At 40.0% G+C, this 15,348-nt stretch overlaps 1 protein-coding gene across 6 annotated transcripts in view; it reads right to left on the bottom strand.

Annotated features, from left to right (window-relative positions):
* Nucleotides 1–686: 686 nt before the first annotated feature.
* The window catches only part of RSL24D1 (ribosomal L24 domain containing 1), a 28,209-nt gene continuing 13,547 nt past the window's right edge, over nucleotides 687–15,348 (bottom strand). Inside the window, exons 7-8 of one of the 6 annotated variants that reach the window (XR_011568863.1) lie at nucleotides 14,781–14,927; nucleotides 687–809 (exon numbers count right to left, since the gene is read on the bottom strand). The gene's annotated coding sequence lies outside the window, so the exon portion shown is untranslated. Of the gene's footprint in view, nucleotides 810–1,759; nucleotides 14,928–15,348 lie in introns of those variants that run through there. The other 5 variants (XR_011568862.1, XR_011568864.1, XM_070797521.1 and 2 more) reach the window with 5 other exon arrangements.

Raw genomic sequence — 15,348 nt, 5'->3', positions numbered from 1 at the left:
TTTTATTTTTAATATCTATTTGGCTGCATCAGGTCTTAGTTGCAGCATGCAGGCTCAATAGTTGTGGCCAGCAAGCTCAGTTGCCCAGCGGCATGTGGGATCTTCTCAGACCAGAGATCAAACCAATGTTCCCCATTGAAAGATAGGTTCTTAACCACTGGACCACCAGGGAAGTCCTAAGAACAGCCTGTGTAATTATTTTCCATGGCAACTTCCTCCACACTGAGTCACAGTAGTTCGAAGCTGGCTCGAGAAAACTCATAATCTTTATTCCCAAGTTACTCTTCCAAGTAGCCCAGACAATCCCAAGTCATGCCAGCCTTTTCATCCCTTCCGGGAGTGTGGGGGTGGGGGTGGGGGTCTTTGCTGACATTAATGACTAGTTTATTCAACTCTTGTGTAATCAGTGTGGGAATACAGATTAAAATATTTTTATAAAGCAATAGAAGAAGCCATGAAAAATACTAATATGTGCTCTCAAAGCCAATGAAGAAATCTCAATACTTTGAAAAGCTTCCCTGTAGTAATATTGGTCGACATTTCACAAGGCAAGAGGGAAACCACTAAGACGTAATTTTCTTGGTCAAAGACTAATTTGTCCTTCAGTAGAGCTGCAAGTCTGAGCAGCATTTCATAATAGAGTCCCTCAGGAATGATTTGACACAGAATAAGCTACAGTCCCTCCCTCAATGATCATTCAACAAGGATTTATTGAACATTTCCTACATGCCAGGCTCTCTGGGGGCTCAGTGAGGTTTCAACGATGAATCAGTCCTGCATCCTTCACCACAGAAATTTGGCCAAACTGGCTGAAAGGAAAACAAAAGCATCAGTAGCATCACCATAATAGTTCCTATTTATCAGGCACTACGAACTATGATAGGTATTCTCATTTCATCTTCCCCACAACTCTGCCAGAGAGAAATAAATGACAGAAGTGAGATTCAGAGGTTCTGGTAAATTGGGCAGCATATACACAGCTAGCATGTGGCAGAGCTAAGATGAAAAGCAAGGCCACTCTGATCCCAAAGTCTCTAATTTGATGCACACCACAGGACATAATCAGGCAAAGTACAGGAAGTCCTGAAGAGAAATTACATCCCAGCCTTTTGTTCGTGGGTATCAGACACCATCTTCACCTAGGCTCGGTAGTGTTCCTTTATGCATATTTAACATAAAACTTTCCTTGGCCCATGACTAAGCCCAGCAGCCCACTTCTGTTTCTCATGCCCACATCTGGACTGAACACTCTGGCTGGGACCCTTCCTCTCCTGAGCGGTCTGTCCTGGGGCAGTAAGCCCCACTCTCACCCAGACCGCTGTGTGTCCTGTCTGCCCACTTCCCTGTGTGTCCTTCCTCTTTGCTGGGGGACACCTTTGCCATATGGTTCCCTTAGGACTGATTCATATCATCCCTTTTCCCGGAGAACATGATCTAATCCAAGTGGCCAGAATATTCCATTCCCTGGCCTGAGTGACTAGCTCAGATTATGGAATGGAACCCAACCAAATCAGTCTCCCCAGGACTTTTCTGGTACTGCCAGAGTCTTTGGCCTCCGGGTGTTAAGTTGGAAGAGTATGAGTTAGGCCTCCATTTGCCATCTTGCCCAAAATAAGAGCTGAGGGAAAGAGTGAAGGCCCCAGAGAACGCTGTTGTGATCTCGACCTAGCATATCTAGACTAGCCACATAGCAGCTGTCTGCAGAGTTCTGTGATTACACACAGCTCATCACTAAAAAAACTGAGGTTCACTCTCAAAATACATACACATGCATGAGTTTATTATATACTTGTGTTGCTGTGCCAACATACAAAGTAATTAATTAATACACAAAATACATACATCATAAAAGGTTGATTAAAAGCTAAACATAAATGAAAATTTTGTTGACTTAAACAATATTCACAACCTACAAGTTGAAACTTGTATTTTATTCGGTGGAAATTTTTAGGACTTAAGCCCAAAGGGAGCATCTCAAGCTTTGTATAGGTTGCTTTAAACAGCTGTGCATGGTAAGACCTGTAGCCTATATCTACTGCTTCAAAAGAAAAGAGACCACTTCTGATGCTTTCCCGATGACTTATTAAAATATAATAGTGAACATTCAGTGTATGTAACAAGCTCTTATATGCACCAGCTGAAAAATAACTACTATCATCCACAATTTACATATATGAAAACCGAGTCTTACAAAGTTCAAATAACTTGCCTGAATTCAGAGTCAGGATTCAAACAGCATGGTGTGACTTCAAAGCTGTGCTGTATCAGAACTTTCATTTTTTAAAGCAGCATTCTCTCCCATAGATGGCCCTGGCTTCAGTCCCTCCTAGCCAGGATCCAGGATCTCATCCCTGGATCTATAGTGAGTAGAGCCCCTTTTAACCCCTTCACGGACATTCTACCTCTCTGAGTCTCAGCTTGTCAGCACAGCACCTTTGCATGGTCCTACCCTACATGGACTCCTGAGTCTACAACTCTCTACTGCCCCCACCTGGCACCTAAAAGTACAGACTCCACCACTTCAATCTAATTCGTTCCTTAATGACTACTAGTCCAATCACCACGTATATAACTAATGACACGCAATTATGAAGACATGCCTGGAAAGATACACACCCACTTTGGAATAGTGGCTCCCTGGGGATGGAAGGAAGGATATAGGGTTGACAGTGTACAAAGTGAGACTTCAACAGTATTTTCAATGATTTACCGAAGAGGAAAAAAATGTTTAAGACAGGTAGTTAACGAACCACTACAGCTCAGATGTCCCTTGCCTAAACACTTTGTTCAGTCTCTTTGTAGTTTAGAGGAAATAAAATCAGCAAGTGAAATTCTTAATCTAGAGAGTTTCTAGATAAGCTTCCATCTAAAATCTGTTTTCCAAAGTAGCCCATCTTGCCACACGGCAAATCCTCACTTCCACAACAGTGACTTAGAAACGGTTAGAGAATCACAGAGACACAGTTATAAATACTGAACTTACCACCTAGACAAGTCTGGAAAGAAATGCCTTTCGAAACAATCTCATGATTTCAGTTAATGCACCATGACAAGATGTGCCTTGACAGTTTGCTCAATCTGTAGCATTTTTACTCAGAGCTGTAGACAGCAGAAGAAACTTAATTTTTTAAGTTTTTAAGAAGTTTTTAAGAAGAGTAATTAATGCAAAGTTAATGATCATGAAGGCACTGGGAATTTAATATAGCTCTTAGAGAGGGTTTAATTCCTGGACATTTTTTTATCAACATCTCCTAAACCATCTGTGCTTCTGCAGTATGGTTTCTAAACTAAAATTCTATGACTGGTTCCACTTGCTCCACGATAATTAAGCAAAACTGCGTGTTTTGTTCTATCTGATCCCAGTTCAATTTAAACACCCATTAAATGGGAAATAAATTAATGTGGTACAAGTGTGGATGGAATCATCACAAGCTGGCACTTACCCACAGAAACAAACCATCCACTAATGAGATAATTGGACTCTTTATTTTGGGGAAAATACTTGATGAGATCAAACGGAGTGCACACATTCATGGGCCCCCATAAATGAGTCTGTTACAAGAAGGATAGTAGGTTAATTTGAAGAAGCTCTTCTAGCACAGGATATGCAAGCTCTAGTCAGAAAAACGAGGAGTCCAACGAAAGATTAAAACATACTATCTACGTTGCCCACATGACGCTGTTTGTCCGACCAAGGTACTGTGACTTTCTTTTATTCACTACTGTATTCCCAGTGCTCAGAACTAGGCTTGGTACATAGCAGGTTTAGATTAAATATCTGCTGAATGTGTGGATGAATGTTTTAGAACCCGTAAACTCTAGTTGGGCAGCAGCAATTCATCGCATTTCTATAATTTCTCTTAATACTCCTCCTCAAAATCAGATTACTCAGAAAGACCTCTTAGGCTGAACTTCTTATGACTGCAGAGATGAGATTTGTCTATGGCAGCTGTCCCAACCATTTGGCACCAGGAACCAGTTTCATGGAAGACAGTTTTTCTACAGACCAGGGAGGGAGGAATGGTTTTGGGATAGTTCAAGTGCACTACATTTACTGTGCACGTCATTTCTACTATTATTATATCAGCTCCACCTGAGATTATCAAGCATGAAATGCTGGAGGTCAAGGACTGGTCTAGGGGAACAACAATTGCAATATAATTTTGCAAAGGGTCTGGCACTAAAATAATTTGTGGGCACTATCATCTTCCATTCAACCAATATTTAACAGGTATCTATTATGTGCTTGGGTGTATATAAAAAGGTGATAGAGACCCTGCCTTTTAAGAAGCTTTAGTAAGATTATTGCTATCTATTATTACTATATGAGATAAACAGCCCAAAAAAGTCATAACAGCACATAGCACTCAGGGTAGAGTGAATGAAGAAAACATTTCCAAGAGCAGTCGTCGTGAAAAACTTCATGTAAGAGCAGATATTTGAGATGGATCTTGAAGTACAGGTAGGATCTGACAAGTGGAGACAGATACTGCGCTACAGAGAAGCTCAAGGTAATGTGACTTTTACACAAAGATTGGAGACAACTAATTAATTCTCTGATGAATAAAGCATGCACATTTAAACTAATAAAAATCCCAGGTGGGCACCTGAGAAAGTGTCTGCAGACACAACTGACTTCCACAAACTAGCATAACGCCACTGGCCCTGGGTTTCCCTGCATATAAAACCTGGAGGTTCTTTAAAGGTATTTTATGGCTAATCTTTTATAGCCCATCGTAGCTTAAAAAGAAGTAGCTACAATATTTGAACCAAAAAAGACAGTTAACGAAACCCCAGCTTTTCTGACCAGGATGGACTGGATCTGCCAAACTAGAGTTCTTAGCAGCTGAAGCAGTTATAGTGCACTTCTGTCTTTCTGGGACATGTGCTAAGTTAAGGGATCAAATGTCCTCTGACTTCCTCAGAATAGAACCCATGGATGTCTAAGTACATGCTATTCAAAGTATGAAACTGATGACTTTCTGGGGTGGTTATAGCTCATTACTAAGCAGGCAAGTGCATGCACTCATGTTATAGGAGTAAATGATGTCCATCACAGAAATGGAGGCACCACATCATACGATTTTGAAAACCCCAAATTTTTTACTGAAGTAGAGTTACAATCTTATATCGGTTTCAGGTATACACACAGCAATGCAATGCTTTTATAGATTAGACTCCATTTAGAGTTATTACAAAATAATGGCTCTATCTCCCTGTATCATGCAATAGATCCTTCTTGCTCATTAATTTTACACACAGTAGTAGTTTGTAGTTCTTAAACCCTTACTCCTGTCTTGCCTTTCCCCCTTCCCTCTCCCCACTGGTAACCACTAGTACTTTCTATATAACTGAGTCTGTTTCTGAAACCCCCAACTGTCCCTTAACAATGTATCATATGCATCTTTCTATGAAATGAGAAACATTTCTGTGGCATCTGTTTTAATGGCTTCAGAATAGTCTACTACATGATGCACTTAAATAATTTAAACAGCATCTTGCCAGTCCTTAACTTATTTAACCAGTCTGTTTCCAGTGTTGTGCTAAAATATGATGATCTTTGTAGGTACATATTCCAGCACAAGATTATTTCTTCGACTGTATTTCTTAAGATTTCTGGGTCAAAATTGGGAGGAGGTGATTTTTTAACGTCCTTACTCCCCCTTGCATTAGTTTCCATTTGAGACTAGTGTCAGCCTTTATACCTGAGACATTCTCTCCCACACTGCGCCCTGAGTTGAGAGGTTTATTTCTCTATTTTCTATATCCTATGATACTCACATATTGTCCACATTAGCGCCTGGTACATAATAGCTGCTCAATGTCCACTGAATGGATGAATGGATACATGAAAGAATGGCAGCTAAAATTTCAAACTGCTTGCAAAATGTTCCTTTGAAACATCCAAAAGGAACACATTTAAGGTTGATTCTGAAGTAATAAATAGGCTGTAAATGTATGCTGACTTCAAAGAAGAAGGAAGGGTATTAAGAGGCATATTAAAAGTTCAAGACCTGAACATTTCAGTTTCAAGTTTGCAGTTGGAATAAAGAGATTTTGGTGAGGGATATGATGAATTATTTATTAAGTCTCCCTAGCTCTGTTGCTTCTTCAGAAGATAATACCTATTCACTGCCTCATGATTTTACAGCTTCCTTACTGGGAAGAAAATAATAATACTGAAAGTTGTCTTTGATTATTTTTGTAAATCAAGACTAAGAAATTTGGGACTTCACTGGTAGTCCTGTGGGTAAGACCTGCACTCCCCAATGCAGGGGGCCTGGGCTCAATCCCTGGTCAGAGAAATAGATCCTGCATGCTGCAACTAAGAGCTCACATGCTGTAAAAAGATCCTGCATGGCACAACAAAAGACTGAAGATTTCATGTGCTGCAACTAAGACCCGACAAAGCCAAATAAATACTAAAAATTAAGGGAAAAAAAAAATTGGGGAGATGCCACTTTGACTAAATGTTCGTGTCTCACAATGAAAACATTCCAAAATCAGTTTGAATAGTTCATCTGCATTAACACTTTGTACCTATTTATATCTAGTGGTACTCTTGCCTAGAAAATCCCGTGGACGGAGGAGCCTGGAAGGCTGCAGTCCATGGGGTCGCTGAGGGTCGGACACGACTGAGCGACTTCACTTTCAGTTTTCACTTTCATGCATTGGAGAAGGAAATGGCAACCCACTCCAGTGTTCTTGCCTGGAAAATCCCATGGATGGAGGAGCCTGGAAGGCTGAGGTCCATGGGGTCGCTGAGGGTCGGACACGACTGAGCGACTTCACTTTCACTTTTCATTTTCATGCATTGGAGAAGGAAATGGCAAGCCACTCCCGTGTTCTTGCCTGGAGAATCCCAGGGACGGGGGAGCCTGGTGGGCTTCCATCTGTGGGGTTGCACAGAATCGGACATGACTGAAGGGACTTAGCAGCAGCAACAGTGGACCTTAAACCCAAAAGTGATTGGGAAGCTATGCCTTGGAAGAAACACAAATGAAAAGTAAAGAACGTGGTGAGGGCCTCATTTAGGATTCAAGAAGTCCTAGCCAGGCCATTCATAATGGTGAGAATTAAAGAAGATAAAACATGTAGATCCTGGCAAATGGGCATGCCATCCTCACTGCTTAATTCCAAGGTCACATCTTTCCAGACAGAATATTAATCAAACTCTGATTTAAAAAAATGATTATCTCAGGGCCCCAATTTGTTTTAAAACTCAAGAAATATCCAGTTAACTATCATAGTGATGTCATTAGGTACTTGGAAAATTACATAATTGCTGCTGACACTATATACACATCATGCTAAAAATGTTTCCTTCTGATTTTTGGCTTAGTTTATCCAATTCCTTCACATGAAAGACTGGATTGTTTGAGATCTTGCTTTTTCTTAATGTAGGCATGCAGTACAACAGTCACCCCACAGTATCAATGGGAGATCGGTTCCAAGATTACAGATACCAAAATGAGCAGATGCTGAAAGTCCCATGGTCAGCCCTCTGTATTTGCAGATTCTGCATCCATGGAGTCAACCAATCACGGGCGGTAAACACAGTACTCAGTCCAAAGTTGTCTGAGTCCACAGATGTGGATCCCATAGATACAGAGAACCAACTCTTTTGGAAAAAATGTCTAGGTACTACAAAAAATGTCTAGGTATTCAAACCTGTGTTATTCAAGGGTAAACTGCATATATAAACTTTCCTCTTTCAACTGCTTTTGCTGCATCTCATTAAGTTTTATTGTCTTTCCATTTTGTCTCAAAATATTTTTATTTCCCTATGATTTATTTGACCCATTGGTTGTTCTGGAGCATGCTGTTTAATTTTCTTTTATTTGTGGGGTTGTTTCCCCTAGTTTTCTTCCTGGAACTGATTCCTAGTTTCATATCATTGAGGATGGAAAGGAAGCCTGATATGTTTTTAATATTTTTTCCTCCAGTAGTTATGCTGTAACTGCTTGTACTGCTAAACTAATTTTTGAATTAAAAAAAAAAAAAAACACCTTAATTTCATTCAACTTGCTGTCTGAATTAGATTCACTATGGGACAGATGATCACCTGTCAGTCCTAGAACTGGTAAGAAAAAGTGTCCATTCTAGAGTCACAAGTTAAACTACTCCATGAAATTTATCCTGTTCTCCAGGACACTTTCTTTATCTGCTAGATTTTGTTCCATAATGAATAAACGTATGTATACTGGGCACCTGATAGCTTCCCTCATAGTTCAGTTGGTAAAAGAATCTGCCTGCAATACAGGAGACCTGGGTTCTATTCCTGGGTTGGTAAGATCCCCTAGAGAAGGAAATGGCAACCTACTCCAGTATTCTTGCCTGTAAGAATCCCATGGACAGAGGAGCCTGGCGGGCTACAGTCCATGGGGTCACAAGTGTCAGACGTGATTTAGTGACTAAAGAGAGAGAGATACTGGGCACTAATAAGCTAGATGTGGTTTAGAATTTCAGCTAGTGATTGTCAGAGCTTGAATTTGAGTTCTGCTACTTGTTAGTGACAAATATATGGATGAAGCTATTGAGTTTCATATTCTCATGTTCCTCATTTGCAAAATAAAGACTAACTTAAAGGGTTATGAATATTATCACAGAATATATGCAATATACCTGGCTATAATAATTCCTGTATCACTGAGTTCTCACAACTCTGGAACAAGGTGGTACTACCTCTTGGCAAACATGTGATCAAAGGAACTGAAAGGTTAAGACCTAGATATTTTCTCCTTTGAGATATTTTGCCCTACATACAGTGGAATATACAGTGGAAATAAATGTAATGTATCTTCTGGAAATGGGAAAACCGTGTCTCTAAAAAATAAAAAAGCTACTAGCATTGATGTTTTGGCAGCACAAAGAATCTGAAGATATGATGAGAAATGCAGGGGACAGCAATGTAGTTTAACACTGTATGAGTCTGCTTATCATTTACTTTTAAATGTAGAGTCCTTTTAATCAGGTAGACTGCCTTTAACTACTTTCTCACTGTCTGTACAGCATTCTCTGATATCAGAAGAGCTAATATGAAACCATCATTAAGTGTACACTGGAAAACAGTGTGGGGTAACTCATTGACTAGAATGGCATGCTTTTCATTGCTGTTCTTCCTAAGACTCCACAGCTTGGTGTCGAAACACACACACACACACACACACACACACACACACGAATGTATCAAACAAATCAAGTATTTAAAGCTGGCATTCTGAAAGCAAAGAGTTCCTCAAAATGCTAAGGGATCAGTCTCCTAGGGAGACTAAACAAGGGATCAGTTGGTTAGTTACCATTAAAGAAACAGTAACAAATTCACCCCAAATAATTGTCCTTATTTCCTTAGGCTCTGTGGTTCCTGAAGGAAGGCACTACTTCTATCAGCAAAGCAAGTTTCACACAAAATTTCCTTAAGAAACCTGCCAAAACCATGGCTTGGGATCAGATCTTCCTGGGATTTCTTGACATGGGAATGCTCTAGCCAGACCCAGAAAGGGTCTGTGTAATACCACTAGATTAGATCTAAGCAGCAAAGTCAGTTTTGCAACACAAGGCAAGCACTGTTGTTCTGCAAATCTTCCCAACAGTGCAGATACAATTAATGTCAAAATCACAATGTGTCTGCTATTATTCTTTATATCTTCCAAGTTACTCAGTTCAGATCAGTTCAGTCGCTCAGTAGTGTCTGACTCTTTGCAACCCCATGAATCGCAGCACGCCAGGCCTCCCTGTCCATCATCAACTCCCGGAGTTCACTCAGACTCACGTCCACTGAGTCAGTGATGCCATCCAGCCATCTCATCCTCTGTTGTCCCCTTCTCCTCCTGCTCCCAATCCCTCCCAGCATCAGAGTCTTTTCCAATGAGTCAACTCTTCACATGAGGTGACCAAAGTACTGGAGTTTCAGCTTTAGCATCATTCCTTCCAAAGAACACCCAGGGCTGATCTCCTTCAGAATGGACTGGTTGGATCTCCTTGCAGTCCAAGGGACTCTCAAGAGTCTTCTCCAACACCACACTTCAAAAGCATCAATTCTTTGGCACTCAGCCTTCTTCACAGTCCAACTCTCACATCCATACATGACCACAGGAAAAACCATAGCCTTGACTAGACGAACCTTTGTTGGCAAAGTAATGTCTCTGCTTTTGAATATGCTATCTAGGTTGGTCATAACTTTCCTTCCAAGGAGTAAGTGTCTTTTAATTACATGGCTGCAATCACCATCTGCAGTGATTTTGGAGCCCAGAAAAATAAAGTCTGATACTGTTTCTACTGTTTCCCCATCTATTTCCCATGAAGTGATGGGACCGGATGCCATGATCTTCGTTTTCTGAATGTTGAGCTTTAAGCCAACTTTTTCACTCTCCTCTTTCACTCTCCTCAAGAGGCTTTTTAGTTCCTCTTCACTCTCTGCTGTAAGAGTAGTATCATCTGCATATCTCAGGTTATTGATATTTCTCCCGGCAATCTTGATTCCAGCTTGTGTTTCTTCCAGTCCAACGTTTCTCATGATGTACTCTGCATAGAAGTTAAATAAGCAGGGTGACAATATACAGCCTTGACGAACTCCTTTTCCTATTTGGAACCAGTCTGTTGTTCCATGTCCAGTTCTAACTGTTGCTTCCTGACCTGCATACAGATTTCTCAAGAGGCAGGTCAGGTGGTCTGGTATTCCCATCTCTTGAAGAATTATCCACAGTTTATTGTGATGCACACAGTCTTAGGCTTTGGCATAGTCAATAAAGCAGAAATAGATGTTTTCCTGGAACTCTCTTGCTTTTTCCATGATCTAGTGGATGTTGGCAATTTGATTTCTGGTTCCTCTGCCTTTTCTAAAACCAGCTTGAACATCAGGAAGTTCACGGTTCACATATTGCTAAAGCCTGGCTTGGAGAATTTTGAGCATTACTTTACTAGCATGTGAGATGAGTGCAATTGTGCAGTAGTTTGAGCATTCTTTGGCATTGCCTTTCTTTGGGATTGGAATGAATGCTGACCTTTTCCAGTCCAGTGGCCACTGCTGAGTTTTCCAAATTTGCTGGCATATTGAGTGCAGCACTTTCACAGCATCATCTTTCAGGATTTGAAATAGCTCAACTGGAATTCCATCAGCTCCACTAGCTTTGTTCATAGTGATGCTTTCTAAGGCCCACTTGACTTCACATTCCAGGATGTCTGGCTCTAGATGAGTGATCACACCATCTTGATTATCTAGATTATGAAGATCTTTTTCATACAGTTCTTCTGTGTATTCTTGCCACCTCTTCTTAATATCTTCTGCTTCTGTTAGGTCCGTACCATTTCTGTCCTTTATCGAGCCCATCTTTGCATGAAATGTCCCCTTGGTACTCTAAGTTTCTTGAAGAAGATCTCTAGTCTTTCCTATTCTGGTGTTTTCACCTATTTCTTTGCATTGATCACTGAGGAAGGCTTTCTTATCTCTTCTTGCTATTCTTTGGAACTCTGCATTCAGATGCTTATATCTTTCCTTTTCTCCTTTGCTTTTCGCTTCTCTTCTTTTCACAGCTATTTGTAAGGCCTCCCCAGACAGCCATTTTGCTTTTTTGCATTTCTTTCCAAGTTACTAGCTATCTCAAAAATAAACTGGAGTAAACCTAGCAAATGGCAACATTTAGTCACATTTATTGAGCATCTTCAATACAACAGGTACCTAATATGTGCCTGGTATAAAAAACAGTCCCTGTACTCTTAAGGGATTATGATAGAAATGGGTTACCCAGACTTGCTGGAGAAAAATGGAGATGTCTATCGATCACGATTTTTGGTTACAAATGCTGGCAAAAGGAATTTATTGGCAGGATCAAACAGAAGTCACAGAATCAGTGAAAGCCTAGAGAATCAGTTCAGGTAACTGGTACCCGATGGAAGGTCATGTAGTAGAAACATCACGTCCAACCTGTGCATAACAGCTTGAATTAAGATACAAAATGTAGGGAGAGTGTTTAAGCAGGAGAGCTTAAGTTAGAGGCTCACCCCATAGTACCAGAAACTAGTGATTGCTATTAACACACCCAGAATATAAGATAAGAAAAAAGTCTCTCCTTTAAAAAGAAATTCCAACAATAATTCAAATCATCATGAGGCTGAGGGTTTCCTTGGTGGCTTAGGGGTAAAGAATTCGCCTGCCAATTCAGGAGACATGGGTTTGATCCCCGATCTGGGAAGATCCTACATGTCACGGACTAACTGAGCCCATGTGCCCCAACTATTGAGTCTGTGCTTTAGAGCCAGTAAGCCACAACTACTGAAGCCTGAGCACCCTGGAACCCATGCTCTGCAACAAGAGATTAGCCACCGCAACGAGAAGCCCAAACACCACAACCAGATGGTAGTCCCCACTCAGCACAACTACAGAAGAGCCTGCACAGGAACAAAGACCCAACAAAGCCAAAAATAAGTAAATATACACACACAGACAAAAAAGCCATGAGGCTAATATACTCAGTATAAACACATACAGGGTAAAAGCTGTGGATTAGCTTTTCCACTTTGCTTTACATATCAATAAACTCCTTGGAAAATTCTTCCTATAGCCTTTAAAATTGATTTTTAATATATTTTCCCCTATTTTTCCAACACTCTTATTTCAGCAGGCTGATAAGTTAATTTTTACAAAGTGTAGTCTTCATTAAATATTAAAATTTACATTGAGTGACTGAAGTCTAATTTTTTTTTTTCCAGATCTCCATTTAAAATGTAAGCTAAAGGACAGAGGGAAAAAATAATTTCTCTTATATCATTAAATATAAGATTTAATTTAGCTCTTAAAATTATGGGTGATTATTTTTTTTAACTAATGCTGATGAACCAGAAATGTATTTCTCCCTCCCAATCTTCACAGCAGACAATGTTTGGGGAATGAGATGTTCTTAATAAATGAACCTGCCAGCTGACATAAAGGCTGAAATTCACATTCTAAATTATGTCCCTGTGTAGACCAAGTACACTGCACTCAATTGAGCACAGCTATCCCCAAACTCTAAGACCCTCCACCTTCTTCCCAAGTCAAACTCCTTTGCTGTTACTGAGTTTTGTATAGTCACACACCCAATCCTAACATTTTAACAGTAGCTTACCATGGTGGTGGGCTTGAAATGACTATTTTAGATATATTAACTAATTAGAGGAAAGGAAAGTTAGTCACACAGTTGTGTCTGACTCTCTGCGATCCCACGGACTGTAGCCTGCCAGGTCCTCTGTCCAAGGAATTCTCCACGCAAGAGTACTGGAGTGTGTTGCCATTCCCTTTGCCAGGGGATGTTCCCGACCCAGGGATCGAACCTGGGTCTCCTGCATTGCAGGCAGATTCTTTACCAACTGAGCTACTAGGGAAGCCCCATATTAACTAATTAGGTCCTCATAAAACTCCTGAGGGATTATCATCTCCATTTTTTCTTTTCTCTAGATGAAGAAACCAAAGCACAGTCAAGTCAGTTTACAGCCATCACCTGGACTTGTGAAGACGGGATCTGAGAGGTTCTGAATAAATCCCTTCTATATAAATGCAGGGCAATGCTGGAGACAGACTGGTAAGGACACAGATCCCGCCTCCTTCATCCTCTGTTACGTGCTATGAAAGGGAAAGTTACCTACACCCAAGATTTTGCCATTTATAAAACAAGAATAATGCTGACTGCTTCACAAGATATGGGCTAGTCCTTCTCAAACCTTCTTCTACAAACATCTTTCTACGGTTTCTATTTTTAAGAAAGGAGTTGTTTTTTTTTTCCATGTGAGAATTTCTTTCTGCATCTTACAAGGTTTTTTAAGAGACATTAAAAAAAAATTCTCTGACTTACAGACGATACTGCTTTTAGTATTTTCTGTGTAGTGAGTGCCTGGACAATTTATGTTTTTGTGCTATGCTAACTGCCCAGCAGAGGTCTCAACCAGACAAGTTAAAACAATAGTAACCTAAAAGCTCTGTACCACGCAACTCTCAAGCAAACTTTAAAGCGACAATTCATCCTTAGTGGTCCAACTACACTTAGAAAGCAGAGGGTGAATAAAATCACTGCTGCTGCTGCTGCTGCTGCTAAGTCGCTTCAGTCGTGTCCGATTCTGTGCGACCCCATAGATGGCAGCCCATAAGGCTCCCCCGTCCCTGGGATTCTCCAGGCAAGAACACTGGAGTGGGTTGCCATTTGCATCTAAATACTTAATGAGATCTAGTATCTCATAATAATATGAAATTCTGACAGCTAAGAGAACTGCCTGAATGTTAAACCTGAGATAGAATGTCAGCTTTTTGTTTCAGATCCGTTTCCCCAAATCAATGATCTCAAAGCCATAGCCAAGCTGCTAACTAGCACAGTAGGAAATTTGTTTCTTAACAGTATGTGATTTTAAAACAAGTTTATATTAAAATATACACAAACGTAGTATGGGATGAAAACTTAAATTTTACAAATGTTTTTACACATGTATTCCCCTATTACATCAATAATTTTGTTTACAAGTAAGTTTCACTTTATCAATAAGAACAAAGCTGGATTCAGGTCTTCTAACACCTGATTCAGTGATCAGTCCACTTTTCTACTATCTAATATTGAAACAAAAGTTTAGCCATTACCATATGTAACCCTAAGGATTTGTAATTTATTCTAAATTTGTCCTAAAAAACTGAATTACTTAATACTCTTAACATACTCATAAATAATGTAAGTTTAAGTATACATTTCTCTTTAAACAGATCTACTTCAGTAGTATGTGTGAACAAAATAATTTTCTTCCAAGCAACTGACACTTCATACCTTTTGTCTGATGCTGTGCTGTGCTGAGTTGTGTCCAACTCTCTGCGACCCCACAGACTGTAGCTCCCCAGGCTCCTCTGTCCATGGAATTTCCCCCACAGAATACTGGAGTGGGTTTCCATTTCCTTCTCCAGGGATCTTTCCAACCTAGGAATTGAACCCATATCTCCTGCATCTTCTGTTTGGCAGGTGGATTATTTACCTGGGAATATCTACCTTTTGTTTAGTACTTTTAAGAAAATATGTAGGTGGTTACTTTAGAAACAATTTTATGTGCAAATAATTTATGTGCTATTCATACATCCCATTTTCCAAAAACGATTAGGAATTTTTGAAAAGAAAACCACACCAAAAATTGTAATAGGCACTGAAGTCATGGAAAAATAAAGTTTATTCTACTAGGAATGTCAACTTGTCACTGAGTATTCTCCAAAGTGGAAATTACACAGTGCCATTTCAGGAACAGACTGTTCAACTCACCCTCAACATCCACAAATGACTATCACAATAGTTAAACCACATCAAAACAGTCCAACATAATCAGGCTTCAATATATTGGGCCATTATG

Source organism: Bos indicus, chromosome 10 (assembly GCF_029378745.1).
Source record: "Bos indicus isolate NIAB-ARS_2022 breed Sahiwal x Tharparkar chromosome 10, NIAB-ARS_B.indTharparkar_mat_pri_1.0, whole genome shotgun sequence".
In the NCBI taxonomy this organism is placed as follows: Eukaryota; Metazoa; Chordata; class Mammalia; order Artiodactyla; family Bovidae; genus Bos; species Bos indicus.
The sequence above is the reverse complement of the archived record's forward strand: the minus strand, read 5'-3'. Positions and strand labels throughout refer to the sequence as shown.